At 48.9% G+C, this 20,616-nt stretch overlaps 2 long non-coding RNA genes across 2 annotated transcripts in view; one reads left to right on the top strand and one right to left on the bottom strand.

The window, feature by feature from the left end:
- LOC310697740 overlaps positions 1 to 17,276 on the bottom strand; it is an 873,530-nt gene extending 856,254 nt beyond the window's left edge. The window contains exon 1 of the long non-coding RNA XR_014521182.1: positions 17,162 to 17,276. This is a non-coding gene — a long non-coding RNA (uncharacterized lncRNA). The remainder of the gene's footprint in view (positions 1 to 17,161) is intronic.
- The window catches only part of LOC310697737, an 895,058-nt gene that overhangs the window by 662,248 nt on the left and 212,194 nt on the right, over positions 1 to 20,616 (top strand). The gene's annotated exons all lie outside the window — the stretch shown is intronic.

Here is a 20,616-nt window from a genome sequence, read left to right as displayed (position 1 = left end):
GCGGACCATCCGAATCGGTCCCACCTCCCTGCAGAGGGCAAGGGTCGTGGAGAAGTCCAGTTGCACCAGGAAGTGATCTGACCATGGCACTTCTTTTGTTTCGCTTTTAGTTAGTGTCAGATCACCAACATCTGTAGAGGTAAACACCAAGTCTAAGGCATGTGTTGGGCCAAACTTATTCAGGGACAGCCCCATGGAGGCCATGCTTTCCACGAAGTCCCGAGCAGCCCCTTGTAAGGTCGTGTCGGCATGGATGTTAAAATCCCCCAGGACAACCAAGCTAGGTGTCTCCAGGAACATATCCACCATGACCTGAAGCAGCTCGGGCAGGGAATCCTTGGTGCAGCGGGGAGGTCGGTACACCAATAGGAATCCTGTACTGCCCCTATTGCCCAACTTCCAGAACATGCACTCAGAAAACTGGGTCTTCCCAATAGGATGCCTAGTGCAGACTAATGACTTCCTAAAAATCACTGCAACCCCCCTCCCCGCCCACATGACCTGGGTTGCTGTGCGTAAGAGAAACCTGGTGGGCAAGCAGCGGCAAGGACAGGCCCATCTGCTTCATCCAACCAGGTCTCTGTCACACATGCCAGGTCAACTCCTCCATCCACAATCAGGTCGTGGATGGCAGTAGTTTTATTCATCATTGACCTGGCATTGCACAGCAACACTTTCAGGTCATGTGGGTTTCCCTTTGCTGATTCCTGTATCCTTCCAGTCAGGACCAGACCTGGAGGCAGGGATAGTCCTCAAACAACGACTAAACCTGCCTCCTCGGTAATGACATGGTCTGGTCTTAGCATAACTCCTCCTCCTGCCCATGATCACTGAGATCGGGTGTCCCAATACATCCCCCCCTGTGGAACCTGCCCCAGCCATTCTATAGGCTGAGGCCCACTCCCAGGCAGCCCTGACCCTTCCCCTTGAAAAGCAAAATACAAACTATATAATAATTTAACAGAATAATAAAAACAAAAACAAAGCAATAAACAATTATGTCAAATTAAACTACTCCCCACTCTGACTAAATACTTATCCCACCCCAAGCAAAAATAAAATACTAAAATAATATAATATGTGAAGAGAACCTGAGCTTACAGGGTTAAACAGCTCAGAGTGTACGCCCTGCCTACTGTTGGGAGGGGGGAACTTCTGCGTCATATCCGAGAGACTCCAGACTTTGTTTTTTCTCTACTTTCGCTTTTGAGGAGAGAGAACGTGTTTTCACGATGCTGTTCACTGTGATAGATAATGGATAATCTGCTGTAAATAAAACTGCTTTTAGCTGCTAAGATCCTGAGTGGACTTTATTTAAGCACACTGAAGCATGCACTGGAGTTTTTTTTTTGCAGCTTTCTCTTACCGCTGCTGATTTCTGCTTTTGCTCAGAGCATCGGAATGTGGCCTTTGAAGTCCGGAGGTCTGGCCAGTGGCTACGCAGCCGAAGCGGGCTGGACGCCAGGATTTATCTGAGCAATAAATCTTCCTTCAGAGGTTATGGGTGATAGTTACTGCAATTAGAGGAAGCTGCTTTGAAGCCTGAAGTGCTGTGTGCTTAAAAAGGCTGAGAAAACTGAGAAGCTGCTGTTTCTGCTGCCGGAAGAAAAAGTCCTGCTTTGAGGCTTTGCCTGGGAGAAAGCAGGGAGGCTGGCTGAAATGCTGTGTGCTGCAAAGAGCCACTGGAGGCCTCTCCTTTGAAGCTGGCTGGTACGCGTGAGTACTTCAAAGCCCCAATGGGAGCACTGAGGGAGGAGATAGCTGAGCTCCAGGACTTTTATGATGTCCCATTTGAAAAGCTCACAACCCAGTCCTGGGATATCTGGGTTAGGAGAGTAAGGGGGTGGTTTTTGGCCACAGGGCTCTGGAGTATAGCCCAGAAGGAGCCGGCCCCACCCATGCCAGTTGCTGCTGAAGATGGCGGAGCAGACCTGGAGGCTGTTTTGTTGGAAGATAGAGAGCAGAGAATGCAAAGAGAGCTCTGCATGTTGAAAGCAAGTGTGGATGCTTTGCTGTTGCCCCACCTGCAGGGCGTTGAGCCGGCTCAGGCCGCCTGGCAGGTGCTGAGGAGTCTCAGCAGGAGCCCAGGGCCGGGAGAAAGCCGAGAGCAGGGAGGAAGCCAAGAGCCTAGAGGGGGCTGCTGGCCATGTTCCTGAAGTTACAGCTGGGAGTAGCTGCTTTGTCTCCAAGGGGCCGTGTGATGTAGAGGCCCGCAACCAGAGTGCTGGGGAGCGTGCAGGCCCAGGCTGTGCACCCAAAGGTGGGGGTGCTGGGAACAAAGGAATGGCTGAAGAGGGAGCTGTGAGAGCTGTTGCTACGCGTCACCGCTGTTATCGCTGTGGCTCCCCCTCCCATCTGGTGAGAGAATGTCCAGTGGAGGCACAGGAACAGCCAAAGGCCGTCTCCCGTAGCAACCAGATAAAGGGCTCTTCTTCAAAGCGTGGGAAAGGCAAGCCGAAGGCAGCTGGCAGAGACACTGAACATAAACATTTGGCAGCCTCTATGGCTGCAGTCAAGAGTTGTCAACAGGATGCTGTGCTGGCTTTTGTCATAGACTCAGGTGCGTCGCATCATCTAGTGCCATCTGCAGGATTCCTGGAGAACTGCACCTCTGTAACTTCTGGGAAGACGGTCTGTTTAGCAGATGGGACTCGGCACCCACTCACGCAGACTGGCTCACTGTTTTGTTCTTTCTTACAGGATTCAATCCAGGCTTTTGTTGTTCCAGGACTGTCCTGCGCGTTGCTGTCTGCCAGTGCACTTCTTGCTGAGAACTACAGCGTGTGTTTTGAGAACAATAAGTGTTCTATTTCTAAGAATGGACAGCACCTAGTCAGTGTTGAATGTAAAGACAGGTTGTTTGTGATAGATGCTTCTTTTGCAGGTCCAGATGACACAGAGGAGGCTCAAGCACAGTGTGCCAACGTTCCAGTCCATGACTCGTGTGCTCACCTCTGGCACCGACGCATGGCACACGTGTCCTGGGGGTCAGTGAAGAAGATCCCAGAGTGTACGCAAGGGTGCAAAATGAAATCATGTGCTAAGTTTCTAGATTGCAGAGCGTGCAAGTCCGCAAAGGTGAAAACGTGCACATACCCAAGGTCTGAGAGGGTGACCACTAGGGCTTTTCAGTTAATTCATGCAGATTTGTCTGGTCCGATGTCTGTGAGCAGTATGGGCGGAGCCAAATTTGCGCTGGTTCTGATTGATGACCATACGCGAAACTCCTGGACCTTCACGCTCTGACACAAAAATGAAGCTGCGCCGCTAATCAAAGACTGGATTGCGGCTGTGGAACTGCAGTTTTCCACACGGGTGCAAAACTTTCAGAGCGATCGCAGTGGGGAGTTCACCGGTCTGCACTGCAAAGTTTCTTCCGCAAAAAGGGGATTCAACACAGGTTGACTTCTCCACACAGTCCCCAACAGAATGGGATCGCAGAATGCAGAAACAGGACTCTAGGGGAGATGTCCGCAGCGCTTTTGTTTGATGCCGGGCTCCCACAGCGCTTTTGGGGGGAGGCTTGGCGAACGGCCAACATTATTCTGAACAGGTCGTTCAATTCAGTGGTAGGAGACACACCATACTTCTTGCTGCACGGAAAGAAGCCGAAAGTGCACTACTTCTGCGTTTTTGGCTGTGAGGCTTGGGTCCTCATACCAAAGGCCAAACGCAAGAAAGGTGAACCCAAGAAAGATGATTTTTTGTGGGTATGAGCCAGGGACCAAGGGGTGGAGGTTTGCTTATCCGTCAGGGAATCAGTCCAGGATTCTGCTCAGAAACAGTGCTGAATTCTGTGAGCAGAGTGGCTGGGCAAGGATACATGGGAACCCTGACATCCTGTCAGAGAGTCTGCTTGACTCTGCCGATGAAGGAGAGGAAGAGGTTGAACCTGCTACTGAGGCTCAGAGTCCAGACCCAGTGCAGGCAGAGGGGAGAACTTCTCCCAAGGCTGTGAAGAATGAGCAACGCAGTGCTCCATCTTCCCCCACAGGTTCGGCTGAGAAGTCCAGAAGGCGCAGTAAGTCAGAGGGGGAGCTCTCTGATGCCAAGGACGTTCTGGCTGGCCCTAGTGGGTCAGAGGGGGTTCCTGAAGTAGTGCTGCTTCGATCAGCTTGGACGACTAAGGGGAACCCTCCTGAAAGGTTTGCCGTCACTAGCGTGTGGGTTGGAATGGCATAGTGTGAACCCGAGAGTTTTGAGGATGTTCAGAAACTGCCTCAGGAAGAAGCCAGAAAATGGCATGAGGCGATGCAGAAGGAGATGAACTCAATGGAGTCGCTAGGTGTGTTCTCCCTCACGAAGTTGCCGGTGGGCGAACAGGCCAGGGGCAACCGCTGGGTTTACCATCTTAAGCCCACAGCGACAGGAGAACCGCAGTATAAGGCCAGATTAGTGGCGAGAGGATTCACGCAGTGCAGGGGGTTGCATTATATGGAAGTTTATGCTCCCACCTCTAGGAGTGAATCTCTACACTTGGTCTTGGCCGTTGCTGCACAAAGAGGTTTGCTGGTGCATCATTTTGATGTGGATGTTGCTTACTTGAACTCAGACCTCCAGGAGGATCTGTACATGCTTCCTCCTCCAGGGTTTGAGGGCAATGAGCAAGGTACTGTGTGGAAACTTCACAAGTCAATTTACGGCCTGAAACAGTCGGCCAGGAATTGGAACTTGTGCCTGAATGAAGCTTTGGAGAAGCTAGGTTTCAGGAAGAGTCTTGCTGACAGTTGCCTGTTCCTTAGAGGATCAGGAGACTCACAGGAACTGGTGTTATTTTACATTGATGACATCATCCATGTTGGAAAGGCAGACAAACAGGTGCAGAAGTTTGCCAAAGAGCTTGGGAAACGGTTTCAGCTCAAGAACCTGGGTGCAGTAAAGATCTACCTGGGCGTCCAGATAGCGAGAACTGAGGATGGTAGCTTCTTGCTCAGTCAGAAAGGCAAGATTGAGCAGTTGCTTGAGAAGTTCAGAATGTCCGATTGTGCAGGAGTTCGGACACCCATGGAGACGAACTTCGTGAAAGATAGCCAGCAAGCAGAAAGTGCTGAGTTTGAGAATGCTGAGCTCTTTCAGTTAGCTCTAGGTAGTCTGTTGTATCTGTCCCAATGGAGCAGACCAGACATTGCCTTTGCTACCAACCTCCTAAGTAGGGAAGCGTCAAAGCCCCGCCCCCTAGGCCAGATGGAATTGGCAGGAGAGGGAGCGGTCTTCCCAGGAGTCACGAGAGCAGCAGCAGCAATGTCCCGGAGGCCTCTCAAGCTGTGGTGGTGAGTGCAGGCCCCGCCCCCTAGGCCCGATGGAGTTGGCAGGAGAGGGAGCGGTCTTCCCAGCAGTCATGAGAGCAGCAGCAGCAATGTCTCGGAGGCCCTGATGGAGGCCCTCAAGCTCTGGCGGTGAATGCAGTCCCCGCCCCCTAGGCCAGATGGAGTTGGCAGGAGAGGGAGCGGTCTTCCCAGCACTCACGAGAGCAGCAGCAGCAGATCAGAATGGCAAGATAGTCAGACACAAAGCCAGATTGGTAGCCAGAGGTTTCTCACAGGTACCAGGAGAAGACTATCACGAGACCTACGCACCCACTGTGAGATATGAGAGCATTAGGCTTATGCTCAAACTTGCTGCAGAAGAGAATCTACACGTTTCTCATCACGATGTGAATACAGCATTTTTGTACGGAACCTTAGGTGAATCACTTTATATGCTTCCACCTGATGGCATACAGGCAAAATAGGGATTTGTTTGTTTTCTGAAGAAGTCCCTATATGGTCTCAAGCAAAGTGCACGATGCTGGCACTCTAAACTCACTGAAGTGTTGTTTTCTCTAGGTTTTCAGCAAGGTAAAGCTGATCCATGTGTATTTGTCAAAGAGGAAGGGAAAAAGAGACTGTATTGCTTGTTTTATGTTGATGATATTCTCTTTTTTTTGGAAGGATGTCAAGATGTACAATAGTGCCCTAGCTCAACTGAAGGAGCACCTTGATTTGAAAGATCTTGGTGAGGTAACCAACTACCTATCTCTGGAAATAGAGAGAGACCAAGATGGTAATATTTTAGTACACCAGTCACAGTAAATTGCTGATGTGTTAACCCAACTAAACCTGATGGATGCTAATCGTGTAGACACACCGATGACAACAGGTTATCAGGTAGATGATACTGAAGGAGCATTTTCTGACACTACACTGTACAGAAGTGTGCTAGGCAAACTAAACTTCATTGCCAGATGTTCAAGACCTGACATTGCAGTTAGCTGTAATTTGCTAAGCAGACAAGTCAACAATCCTACTATTAAGGACTGGAAAGCTCTGAAACGCATAGCACACTATTTGCAAGGCACTATGCACTACAAACTGAGATTTAACAATCAGAAGTCTGGTGGTCTTGAGATATTTGCTGATGCGAGTTTTGGAAGTGACACTACAGACAGGAAAAGCACGTCTGGAGTTTGCTACATGTACAACCAGGGTCTATTTGATTGGTTGTGCAAGAAGCAAACAACAGTAAGCTTGCGTTCTTGTGAAGCTGGACTGAATGCACTGTCTTATTCACTTGTGGATTGTGAATGGTTGTTACAATTGTGTAAAGACATGAGAATTCCTGTCAAATGTCCAATCCAGGTTTATCAGGACAACAAAGCATGTTTGGCTTTGCTGACTTCTGAAGGTTGTAAGCAAAAGCACAAAGCACTTGCAATTGAAGCTGCAACATGCTAGAGAATGTGTTGAGAAGGGACTCGTAACGGTGTCCTATATGCTAGGTAATGAAATTCCTGCTGATTTATTGTCCAAGGTTGTTCCAAGGGATCAACACTGTACCTATGTACAGAAATTGGGTTTGCACTGAGATTGTACTGACACGCTGCCCATTGATGTTCACAGAAAGGGGGAGGATGTTAGTTTCTGTTCTTATCACTGAGCAGCTGCTTGGGGTCACAGGACTCTGTTTACATTCCAGAGACCTTGCAGTCTCACGGGAAAGGGAGACGGGATGTGACGTTAGTGGTTTCCTGTTTCCTTTGTTCCTTTGTTCCTTTGTTCCTTTGTTCCTTTGTTCCTTTGTTCCTTTGTTCCTTTGTTCCTTTGTTCCTTTGTTCCTTTGTTCCTTTGTTCCTTTGTTCCGTTGCTCTCTGCTTTCAAAGAGAGAGGATGTCTTTTCTGACTGCATAGCTTAGAAATAAAACTCTTTGCAATGTAGCCATCAATCTCATCACTTCCACATGTTGCTGGAAACTCTGCTTAATGGATAAGAATGTGCCCTGGAGCCTCATCAAAGGCTCGAGGTCGTTAATTATTCGTCGGAGGCGATTTGAAGGCTCGGCCAGAGAAAAATGGAGCTTTATCAGCTTGGCTGAGTGGAGATTCCGACATTTTTAGATCTGTGGTTATGTACAAGATATTTTGATAAAGGGTAAATTTGGGGTTCCCCAGTGCAAAAGGATCTGTGCTTCAGGCTTGACCCAATGGTTTGACCCAATGCCAGAACCCTGAAGATCCATGAGGATCCATCGTTTGGAACCATGTTTTTGGCCCACGGTGTTGCTAGGAGCTGTGGACCCGTTTTTTGTGTGTGTGCATGCTGTGCCCATGGACATGACGAGTGATTTGAACATGAGTTAGTGGTGCCCCAATGCAAAAGCTCTGAGGATCCATGGTTCGAAACCACATTTTTTGGCTATGGTGTCGCCACGAAGCTGTAGATCCGTGTTTTTTGTGGTTGAGGTTGTGCCCATGGACATGATGTGTGATTTGATCGTGAGTTTGGGGTGGTTCAGTTTAAAAACCCTGAGGATCCATGGTTGGAACCATGTTTTTAGGCCATGGTGCTGCCAGGAAGCCGTGGATCCGTGTTTTTTTGTGGTGCAGGCTGTGCCCATGGACATGACGTGTGATTTGATCATGAGTTTGAGGTGGCCCAATGCCAGAACCCTGAGGACCCATGAGTATCCATGGTTCTAAACCATGTTTATGGGTCCCAGTGTTGCCAGGAAGCTGTGCATCCGTTTTTTTGTGGTGCACGATGTGCCCATGGACATGATGTGTGATTTGATGGTGCGTTTGGGGTGGCCCAATGCAAAACTGTGAGGACCCATGAGGATCCGTGCTTCAAAACCACTTTTATGGGTCCCGGTGTTGCCAGGAAGCCGTGGGTCCGTGTTTTTTGTGGTGCAGGCTGTGCGCATGGACATGACATGTGATTTGACAGCAGTTAGCGTTAGGATATTTCCGTTCCACCTTAAAAGGGAGCAGGCTTTGTGAGTCACAGAGTCTACGTATTTCCTGTTCACAGGAAGTTTCTCTTTTTGTTATTGCTTTCGTTTCGCTCTGTGCCTGAGACATCGAAGCAGGCAGTCATGTTTTTTTCTTTGTTCTGACCAACGCTGAATAAAGTTGTAAATATGCTCTCCTGAGTGCGCCTTTTGTTGTGCGAACTCTGCTGATAGAGCGTGCACGAGCTCTGGAATGTGGCAAGCTATTTCTGAGGCTTTGTGTCGCTAATTGACTGATACTGTATCTACGGAAGATCAATGGATCGTCCGGCATCGGCGTGGGGGCATGATGGACTTTGTCTCCCTGGCAGTATCCCAACAAGAGGTTTCGGGCCCAGATTCACGGCACTTACAGGAGAGTAAGACTGCAACAGACTGCTGAGGTATGTGTGGAAAAGTAAGACTTTTCTGTTGCCGCGGCAGCCTCTTTGATGTCCGGCTGGCTTAATTGGCCTGGGAGCCACGCCAGAGGCTTCGTGATTTATGAGCTGCCGAGATAAGAAGTTTTTGAAGGCATAAAGGCTCACGGCTCAAGTAAAAGCCTGGAATGGAGTTTTTCCAAGCCTCTGAAGGCACTGAGTGCCCAAAGTTAAATCGGCACAATTATGAGACCTGGGCTGTGTGGTGTGAGAGTTTATTACGACAGTTTGGAGTGTGGCATACTGTGTGTGAAGCCCCTCCAGTTCGTCTGACAGATAGATGGAGGGCCCAAGATTCACGGGCCATAGACGTAATTGTCTTGTCCGTATCTCTGGAGGAAATTGCTACGCTAGCTGGCAATGCGACAGCACGTTAGATGTGGAATGCTTTGAAAGTAGCCCATCTGCCAATCATCCCAGCCCAGAGTTTGACTGCGTCAGAGGTCCTGGCTGTTTCCCAGAATGCGAATTAATGCAGGGATGCCGAGGGCACCGGTTGCAAGCTGCAGGGGGAGCTGACTGTGATGTAATCCCAGGCAGCATTCCAGCCTCCAGGGGGAGCCAAGGAGTCGGCAGCTGAGAGCTCTGTTTCTCATGAGAACCAAGGTCATCGTCTTTGCAGAGGCCGGAAGGCCAGAAGTAAACAGAGACAGATGCCTGCAGATGGCCCGAAGCAGGGGGGGGGGGTGGAAAGCCCAAGCCAGGGAAAAACAAGGCTTTGTTTGCTGGCACTGCTTCTCCAAAAGCCAAAGGCAAGTTTGATGGCCAGGAGCAGGGGGGCAAGCAGCAAAAGCCCACGCCGGTGGAAAACAAGGTTTTGCTTGCTGAAAAAGCTGCTCCAAAGGCCAAGGCCAGATTTGTTATTGACTCTTGAGCCACCCGCCATCTAACAAAGGATCGTCACCTTTTTATCTCCTTCACACCTCAAGACAGAGAGATCCACCAGGCTGATGGAAAGACGTTGTGAATTGCAGGGGTCGGGACTGTGAAACTGGCAAGTCTGCACACTACCATCAGAGATGTACTTTATATTCCAGGTTCTGCAGACAATTTGCTGTGTCCCACAGCTGACTGGGTGTGGCTTTGAGATTTCCTTCAAGAGGAGCGTCTGTGTCATCAGGAAAGGCAAAGAGGACATTTTGCATGCAAAATTTATAGATGGTTTGTTCTGTATAGCTTATGATGACATTGGTGCTGCTGTGTCAAATGTTGATTCTTGTTGTGTTACACAAACTAACAAAGTTCTTCATGCAGGATGCATTCACGAGGCACACAGAAGGTTTGCTCACATGTCTTGGCAGGCACTGGCCAAGATGCCTGAGTTGGTTCAGGGTTTGAACATCAAGCCCTGTAAATTTCACATGAAATGTGTATCTTGTGCAGAGAACAAGGTACTTCATGGTTCTAATTGATTCTTTTCCCAGGTACATTCATGTGTTTATGCTCGAGCAGCAATCTCAAGCATTTCCTAGGTTCAAGGCATTCTGTGCTTGGTTGGAGAATGCTCACAGTAAACGTATCAGCTGTTTGTTTACTGATCGAGGCGGGGAGTTCACTTCTCAGCAGTTTGAAGCTTTCCTGACTGAGAAGGAAATCCAGCATGACCTCTCAACGCCTAGATCGCCATAGCAGAATGGACTTGCTGAGTGAGCAATCCAAACTTTGCTTCAAGGCCTAAAAACCTTGTTGCATGATGCCAAACTCCCTGAGTTTTGGGGAGAGTCTTTGTCAATGTTTGTTTATTCCTATAACAGGAGACTGTCATCACCTATTGGTTGTACTCCCTATAAGAAGATGTTTGGTAAGAAACCTTACGTCAAGCACATGAGAATCTTTGGTTCTGACATGTGGGTACACACCCCACAGAGCAACAAGCTTGGGAAGTGTGGGGCACATGGTTTGTTCATGGGGTACAAAAAAGGTTCATACAGGGTATGGATGACTGACTCTAAGTCCATTAAGTTCACAAAGAGTGTTGAGTACAATCCTAAATAGGGGGGGGGGGGGAATGTGGGAATTTTCCAGAGTTACCCAGAGGAGGATGAAGGTGATGTGAAAAAAGCAGATTATGTTGAGGTAGAAGAGGAAGCTGAGGATGATGATGATGTTGATCAGAGTTCGGATTCCAGCTCAGTGGGCGGCGCTGCTGCTGGTGTCAGCGACAGTGATGACACAGCAGACTACAAGAGCGCAAAGGCCTCAGTCAGACTTCTGATGCGTCTGACAATGAACTGGAAGAACCACTGTTCACCATTGGTCACTTTTCTCCTAAGAAGGAGGAGATGAGTCCAGAAGACTTGCGTCTAGTACGCAGATCTGAAAGGGCGACCAAAGGCAGACCTCCAAAGAGATTTGCTGATGAGTTTGCTAAGACAGCGACTGCTGTTCTTAGTAGCTCAGAGAAGGTGTGGGAAACTTCAAGCTTCAAAGAGGTTCAGGAGTTAACCTCTAAAGATGCTGAGCCTTGGCTTAATGCCATGAAGGCTGAAGTTGATTCCTTGAATAGGAACCAAACCTGGGAGCTGGTACCGGCAGTCCCAGGAATGAGACTGGTTGGCAGCAAATGGGTCTTCAAGGCCAAGACAGACCAGAATGGCAAGGTAGTCAGACACAAAGCCAGATTGGTTGCCAGAGGTTTTTCACAGGATTACCACGAGACCTACTCTCCCACAGTCAAGTATGAGAGCATTCGGCTGATGCTCAAGATCGCTGCGGAGGAGAAACTGCATGTTACCCATCATGACATTAATACAGCTTTTTTGTACAGGATTTTTGGGGAGGAGCTGTTTATGCTTCCACCTGATGGGATGCAGATACGGAAGGGAATGGTCTGTAAACTGCGGAAATCCTTATATGGTCTCAAGCAGAGTGCCAGGTGTTGGAACACAAATCTCACTGAGACATTGCTTTCTCTAGGTTTTCACCAGGGCACAGCTGATCCATGTGTGTTTGTCAAGGAGGAGTGGCAAAACAAACTGTATTGTTTATGTTTTGTTGATGATCTTCTGATGTTTTGGAAGAATCAGGCTTTGTACCAAAGCACCCTAGCTCAGCTGAAGGAGCACTTTGACATGAAGGATCTTGGTGAGGTATCCAACTATCTTTCTCTGCAGGTGGAGAGGGACCAAGCAGGTAATTTTCTGGTACACCAAACACAGAAAATTGCTGATGTATTAACCAGGTTGAATTTGGTTGATGCAAACCCAGCAGACACACCGATGGTGACAGGTTACCAGGTAGATAGTACTGCTGAAGCGTTTTCTGACACTACACTGTACAGATGCATTCTAGGCAAGCTGAATTTCATTGCTAGATGTTCAAGACCTGACATAGCTGTAAGCACTAACCTGCTTAGCAGACATGCCAACAATCCTATTGTTCAGGATTGGAAAGCTCTGAAGCACATAGCCCGCTATTTGAAAGGGACTTTGCACTACAGGCTGAGGTTCATCAGTCAGAAGACAGGAGGTCTTGAAATCTTTGCAGATGCTAGTTTTGGAAGTGACACCACGAATGGTACAAGCACTTCTGGAGTATGCTACATGTACAACCACTGCCTGTTTGACTGGTTGTGCAAGAAGCAGACAACAGTGAGCCTAAGTTCCTGTGAAGCAGAACTCAATGCTCTGTCATTTTCACTCATGGACTGGTTGATGCAACTGTTTAAGGACATCAGAGTTTCTGTGAAATGTCCTATACAAGTGTATCAAGACAATACAGTGGTACCTCGCAAGACGAATGCCTCGCAAGACAAAAAACTCGCTAGACGAAAGGGTTTTTTGTTTTTTGAGCTGCTTCGCAAGACGATTTTCCCTATGGGCTTGCTTCACAAGACGGAAACGTCTTGCAAGTTTGTTTCCTTTTTCTTAACACCGTTAATACAGTTGCGACTTGACTTCGAGGAGCAACTCATAGAATGCGGTGTGGTAGCCTTTTTTGAGGTTTTTAAAGACTTTGGTGATTTTTGAAGTCTTTCCAAAACTTTCCCGACACCGTGCTTCGCAAGACAAAAAAAATCACAAGACGACAAAACTCGCGGAATGAATTAATTTCGTCTTGCGAGGCACCACTGTAGATCCTGTTTGGCTTTGCTGAACTCAGAGAGTTGCAAGCAAACAACCAAATACTTGCAGATTAAGCTACATCGTGCAAGAGAGTGTATTCAGAAAGGACTCATTCAGGTGTCCTACATGGCAGGAAATGAAATTCCTGCTGATCTGTTGTCTAAGGTTGTTAACAGAGAACAACTTAAGGTTTATGTACAGAGGTTGCAATTGGGTTGAACCACAGGTACTACAGGTTACACGGAAAGGGGGAGGATGTTAGGATATTTCCGTTCCACCTTAAAAGGGAGCAGGCTTTGTGAGTCACAGAGTCTGCGTATTTCCTGTTCACAGGAAGTTTCTCTTTTTGTTATTGCTTTCGTTTCGCTCTGTGCCTGAGACATCGAAGCAGGCAGTCATGTTTTTTTCTTTGTTCTGACCAACGCTGAATAAAGTTGTAAATATGCTCTCCTGAGTGCACCTTTTGTTGTGCGAACTCTGCTGATAGAGCGTGCACGAGCTCTGGAATGTGGCAAGCTATTTCTGAGGCTTTGTGTCGCTAATTGACTGATACTGTATCTACGGAAGATCAATGGATCGTCCGGCATTGGCGTGGGGGCATGATGGACTTTGTCTCCCTGGCAGTATCCCAACAGTTAGGGGTGGTCCAATTCAAAAACCCTGAGGATCCATGTTTTGGAACCATGATTTTGGCATATGTTGTTGCCAGGAAGCTGTGGGTCCGTGTTTTTTGTGTGTTCAGGCTGTGCCCATGGACATGATGTGTGATTTGAACGTGAGTTAGGGTTGCCCCAATGCAAAAGCTCGGAGCCCATTGCCTGCAGGGGCTCCACTCTCAGCCACGTCAGGGGAAGAGGAGGTTGTTTCTGGGTCCGGTAACCCTCCAGCCTCTCCTGAGCTGCAGAGGCTCAGGGCAGAGAGGCGGAGAGAACTAAGTTCCTGCAGGAGGAGTGCTCGCCTCCAGGCCAGGAGAGGCGAGTCACCTGTGGACCGGGGCCGCCCTATGCCACGGGGCAGATAAAAGCCAGTCAGCCCCAGTCCCAGGTTGCGGGAGCAACGTTGTTGCTAGCCTGTTCCTGCCTGCACCCTGTCCTGTTCTTCTGCCAGAGTTCCTGACCCCACCTGACTCCCTGCCTTGGACCCAGCTACAGCTTTGACGGACAACCTCTATACCGCACCATTGACCTCGGACTGGACTCGGACCTCGCCTCTCGGTAGCCCCCAGGACCAGCACAGTTTGCTCCCACCACACCCACACTCCCCCTTCGTTGGGATGCGTTCGGGAAGAACCAGAAGCCATGGCCGACCAGGCGGCTGTGCTAGTGGCATTGGCCCAGGAAAACCAGGCCTTGACCCACACCATTCAGCAGCTAAGCGATGCAGTTACGGCGCTTCAGCAGCGTTTTGGTGCCTTACCGGCTCCTGGTGCAGATGCCCCAGCTTCTGGCAAATACCCAGTGGCCCTGCCAGAGAAATTCAATGGGACCCCGGCCAGCTTTCCCATGTTTCTCGCCCAGGCCAAGCTGTATATTCAGGGGCAAGCCCAGAATTTTCCTGACGATCGCACCAAGGTGCACTTCTTGATCAGCTTGCTGAAGGACCAGGCGGCCAAGTGGGCACTTCTGCTGCTCCGGCAAGACTCTCCCTTGCTGACAGACTATATGGGGTTTTGCAACCATCTGGAGACCGCGTTTGGCAACCCTCAGAAGGGGAGTCAAGCCAATCATGTGATTTGGCGGTTGAAACAGGACAAGTCCACAGTGGCCGCCTACACCACGGAATTTCAGCTGTTGGCACAGGACTTATCCTGGAATGACTGTGCACTTCGAGATCAGTATCTCGAGGGGCTTTCGGACGAGATACTGGACCAGCTGGCCACGATGGATCGCCCCGCCACGCTGGACGCCCTCATTCAACGGACCCTGCAGATCGACGATCGATTGGAGGACCGTCGCCAGGCCCGGGACCGGCAGCACTCCCAGCTCTCAGCTCCAGTCTCTTCCAGCAGTTCCATGGCCACAGTCGAGTCGCCGGAGGAGCCAACGCAGCTCGGGGCAGCACGGCCTCGCCTCTCCCCCTTGGAGAAGACGTGGCACCAGGAGGGGAACCTGTGTCTCTACTGCGGCGGGAGTGGACACTACGCCCGATCATGTCCTGAAAACCGCCAGCTGCAGGGAAAACCGCCAACCCCAGTAGCTGATGGCCCGGGCTACTTGGGGTCCCAAACAATGTATGATGGGCTCTCACCGGTGGAATTGCAACACCTCATGGTCCCAGTGCGTCTATACCCCCCTGGTGGGCCCTGGATCCTCACCCATGCTCTGGTGGATTCAGGGGCAACCCGCTCCTATATGGACTCTGCCTTTGCCACCCATCATCAGGTGCCACTCCAGGATAAACCAGAACCGGTACAGGTGGAGGCAATTGAAGGACAGCTCCTGCGCTCGGGCGCCGTTACTCAGGAGACCCAGCCCTTGGTTCTGTGTCACCAGCAGCACTGGGAGGCGCAAACTTTGGACATTGCTACCATACCCCGGTTTTCCCTGGTGCTCAGGATGGACTGGCTGGAGACTCGCAATGTTCAGATCGACTGGGTCAATCAGATTGTGCGCTTCCCAGACCCGTGTCCCCATGCTCGGTCCAAGATGCTAGCGGCTGCCTCCACTGGGGAGGCTGAGTCAACGCTCCCTGCTGTTTACCAGGACTACCAAGACGTGTTCGAGGAACAGGGGACAGACCAGCTGCCGCCTCATTGGTCTTTTGACTGCGGCATAGACCTCCAGCTCACGGCGCCCCTGCCTGTGAGTCGCTTATACTCTCTTACGGAGCCAGAGCACGAAGCTTTGCAGGACGTCCTGTGCAAGAACCTGGATCATGGTTTCATTCAGCCTTCTACCTCGCCCACCGCCGCTCCAGTGCTCTTCGTTAAGAAGAACTGTGGGGAACTTTGTCCTTGCCATGATTACCGGGCCCTGAATAAGATTACCATCCCAGACCAGTACCCCTTGCCCCTTATCTCGGAGTTGCTGGAGCGGGTGCAAGGGGCACATGTGTTCACCAAGCTAGACCTCCAGGGGGCCTAAAATTTGATTCAGATCAGAGCCGGGGATGAGTGGAAGACAGCATTCGGGACCCGGTATGGGCAGTTCAAATATCTGGTTATGCCCTTCGGATTGTGCAACGCGCCCGCTGTGTTCCAACGGTACATCAACCACGTGTTCCAGGACTTGCTAGACAAGTACGTGGTGGTGTACCTAGATGACATTCGGATTTTCTCCCGCGACCCAGCTCGCCACGAGGGTCATGTCCGGACCGTGCTGCAGCGCTTGCGGTAGCACCACCTGTATGCTAAGCTCAGCAAGTGCGAGTTCCATCAGCGGTCAGTAGAATTCCTCGGTCACTGACTCTCTCCAGATGTGCTGCAGATGGATCCTGGGAAAGTGGCTGCGGTTCAGGAGTGGGCGGCACCCCGGAACCACAAGGACATACAGCGGTTCCTGGGGTTCGCTAACTATTACCGGACCTTCATTGCAGACTATGCTCATCGCACCACCCAGTTGACCCAACTGCTGCGCCCCAAGACGCCATTTTCCTGGGACAAGGAGGCAGAGGAGGCGTTTCAGGGGTTGAAAGCCTGTTTCCAGAGGGCACCGATTTTACAGCATCCTGATCCCTCTTGACCCTTCGTGGTGGAGACCGACGCCTCCAGCACAGCTCTCGGTGCTGTCTTGTCCCAGCAGCACAGACCTGATGCGCCACTGTTACCCTGCACCTACTATTCCCGCCAGCTCCTTTCGGTGGAGTGTAACTATACCGTGTGGGAGCGGGAACTACTGGTCATCAAGGTGGCCTTTGAGGTCTGGCGCCATCATCTTGAGAGGGCCCAACACCCGGTGGAAGTGAGAACCGACCACCGGAACCTGGAGTACCTTCAGACCACCCGCAAGTTGAACCAAAGGCAGATCCAGTGGGCGCTGTTCCTCTCCTGGTTCCGGATCTGCTACATCCCTAGCTCCCAAAACCAGAAGGCGGATGCCCTGTCCCGGAAACCCGAAGACGTGGCAGACACGGTACAGCAAGCAGTACCAATAACTATCTTACCACCGGCCGCGTTCCTGGCCACTCAGGAGGCTAAGCTGTTGTATTTGCAGAGTCCTGTACACAGCGGAAGGATGAGCAGTACGTGCCACATGCTTAACTTTGCTTTATTTTCATTTCAATGTTGAGAGATTACAGACATGCATCTTGCCTCTGCGGGAGCAGAGAAGCAACCTTCTTCTCCTCGGAACAAAGAACACCCAAGAGAAGAGAAAAACAGGAAACCAGTGTACATCACATCCAGTCTCCCATTCCCGTGGGAAAACCCAACAGTACTCTGACTGGAATGCAAAACATTGTCCCGTGACAAGCACTTCGCTGCACAGTGAAGAAAGCAGAAACCAACATCCTCCCCCTTTCTGTGAACATCACTGGGCAGCGTGTTCGTACAATATCAGTACAAACCCAATTTCTGTACATAGGTGCAGTGTTGTTCCCTTGATACAATCTTGGACAATACATCAGCAGGAATTTCATTACCTGGCATATAGGACACCGTTACGAGTCCCTTCTGAATATGTTCCCTAGCATGTTGCAACTTCAATTGCAAGTGCTTCGTGCTTTGCTTACTACCTTCCGAATTCAGCAAAGCCAAACATGCTTTGTTGTCCTGGTAAACCTGGATTGGACATTTGACAGGAATTTTCATGTCTTTGCACAATTGTAACAACCATTCACAATCCTTAAGTGAATAAGACAGTGCATTCAGTTCAGCTTCACAAGTATTTAAGCTAATTGTTGTTTGCTTCTTGCATGACCAATCAAATAGACCCTGATTGTACATGTAGCAAACTCCAGACGTACTTTTCCTGTCTGTAGTGTCACTTCCAAAACTTGCATCTGCAAAAATCTCAAGACCACCAGACTTCTGATTGTTAAATCTCAGTCTGTAATGCATAGTGCCTTTCAAATAGCGTGCTATGCGTTTTAGAGCTTTCCAATCCTTAACAGTGGGATTGTCAACTTGTCTGCTTAGCAAATTACAGCTAACAGCAATGTCAGGTCTTGAACATCTGGCAATGAAGTTTAGCTTGCCTAGCACACTTCTGTACAGTGTAGTGTCAGAAAATGCTTCTTCAGTGTCATCTACCTGATAACCTGTTGTCATCGGTGTGTCTACAGGGTTAGCATCCATCAGGTTCAGTTTGCTTAACACATCAGCAATTTTCCGTGACTGGTGTACTAGAATGTTACCACTTTGATCTCTCTCTATTTCCAGAGATAGGTAGTTGTTTACCTCACCAAGATCTTTCATGTCAAAGTGCTCTTTCAGTTGAGCTAGGGCGTTATTGTACATTGTGACATCTTTCCAAAAGAATAAAATGTCATCAATATAAAACAAACAATACAGCTTCTTTTGCCCCTCCTCTTTGACAAATACACATGGATCAGCTTTCCCTTGCTGAAAACCTAGAGAAAACAATACTTCAGTGAGTTTTGTGTGCCAACACCGTGCACTTTGTTTGAGACCATAAAGGGACTTCTTTAGAGCACAAACAAATCCCTGTTTTACCTGTACGCCATCAGGTGGAAGCATATAAAGTGATTCACCTAGAGATCCGTACAAAAATGCTGTATTCACATCGTGGTGACTAACGTGTAGATTCTCCTCTGCAGCTAGCTTGAGCATAAGCCTAATGCTCTCATACCTCACGGTGGGTGAGTAGGTCTCGTGATAGTCTTCACCTGGTACCTGTGCAAAACCTCTGGCTACCAATCTGGCTTTGTGTCTGACTATCTTGCCATTTTGATCTGTCTTCGCTTTGAAGACCCATTTGCTTCCAAGCAGTTTCATTCCTGGAACTACTGGAACTAGCTCCCATGTTTTGTTCCTTTCTAAGGAATCAAGCTCAGCCTTCATGGCATTTAACCATGGCTCAGCTTCCTTTGAATCCAAATCCTGGATTTCTTGGAAACTTGAAGGTTCAAATACCTTCTTGGAGCCTTTAACAGCTGCTACTGCTGTCTTAGCAAATTCATCAGCAAATCTCTTTGGAGGTCTGCCTTTTGTGGCTCTTTGTGACCTTCGAATTAGCCTTAAGTCCTCAACACTTTCCTCTTCCTTCTTAGGAGAAAAGTGGCCTATTGTGAACAATGGTTCTTCCAATTCTTGATCAGAGCTTTCAGAGGGTCGCATAGAGGCTTTCACACTCTTGAAATCCTCTGAATCATCCGATTCAGTTTCAGACTCAGAATCAGAACCTTCATCTGTGGGTGTGGGTTGTTGCGGCTGCTTTTGCTGTTGCCTATCCTCAGTTTCATCACTGTCATCAGGATAACATTGGAAAATTCCCACATTCTCCCCCCACTTGGCATTGTACTCAACACTTCTTGTGAGCTTAATTGTCTTAGAGTCAGTCATCATTATTCTGTAAGAACCTTTCTGATAACCTAGAAAGATACCATGCAATCCACGCTTGCCTAACTTGGAGCTTTGTGGTGTGTGAACCCACATGTCAGAACCAAAAATTCTCATGTGTTTGATGTACGGTTTCTTGCCAAACATCTTCTCATAGGGGGTACAACCAATCGCTGAAGATAACCTGCGATTGTAACTGTAAACAAAACACGAGAGAGATAATAATTAATAATAACTCTCTGGAAGATTGGCATCATGCAGCAAGGTTTTTAACCCTTGAAGCAATGTCTGATTTGCCTTTTCACAAAGTCCATTCTGCCATGGCGAACAAGGACTGGACAAATCGTGTTGAATTCCTTTCTCAGTCAGAAAAGCTTCAAACTGCTGAGAAGTGAATTCTCCCCCGCGATCAGTGAAAAGAGTCTTTATCTTCTTACCATGCACATTTTCCAACCAAGCACAGAATTCCTTGAACCTTGGAAAAGCCTCTGATTTCTGCTTGAGATTGTACACATAAATATACCTGGAAAATGCATCAATGAGAACCATGAAGTACCTATTTCCACCCAAAGAGGGCGATAGTGGACCAACTAAATCAGCATGAACAACCTGGTATGGTTCTGTAGCTTGCCTACTAGACACCTTACGTTTCGCAGCCATTTTCACCTTGTTTGCTGCGCATGCCTTGCACTTCATGTGGTACCTGCAGGGTTTAATAGTCATACCTTCAACCAAGGCAGGCATTTTAAATACTGCCTCAAAATGCAAATGACCAAAGTTCCTGTGAAAATCGTGAATACATCCTGCATGCAAACTTTTGTTAGAACCTGCAATGCAACAAGTTTCATTCTGCACAACATCATCATAATACAAAACAAACAAACGATCAACACATTCAGCATGCAATACATAATCGTTTTTCTTTGTGATGGTGCATTTCTTGTTCTTGAAGGAAACGTCAATGTTCCGTTCATTCAGCTGCATAACACTGAGTAGATTGTTTGTGGCATCTGGTACGTAAAGCACATCTTGTATCAATAAGTCCAAACTGTGAAGAACAACAGTTCCGTAGCCTTGACTGGGGATCGTGTGGTCATCCGCCTGGTGAATCGCACCTTCCTGCGGTGTAAAAGACACGAACAGTCGCTTATCATTGCACATGTGGTGGGTCGCTGCTGAGTCAACAACGAAGAAAGATCTAGACGTCTTCTGGACCTTTGCAACCTTTAGAGTGAAGCGTGAGACCATTGTCTTGTGCTGCGTTGTCCTGGACACTGGACCTTTGCCTTTGCTTTGGCCTTTTCCACGCGATGAGCTTCCGCTGCGCTGCTCTGTCTTGGCCCTGGGATATCTGCATTCCCTCTTCATATGGCCTAGACGTCCACACAAGTAGCATTTCACTGCCTTCAA

This window comes from Podarcis liolepis, assembly GCF_965112155.1.
Source record: "Podarcis liolepis genome assembly, chromosome: W".
Lineage (NCBI taxonomy): Eukaryota > Metazoa > Chordata > Lepidosauria > Squamata > Lacertidae > Podarcis > Podarcis liolepis.
This window is presented reverse-complemented; position numbering and strand designations above follow the sequence as displayed.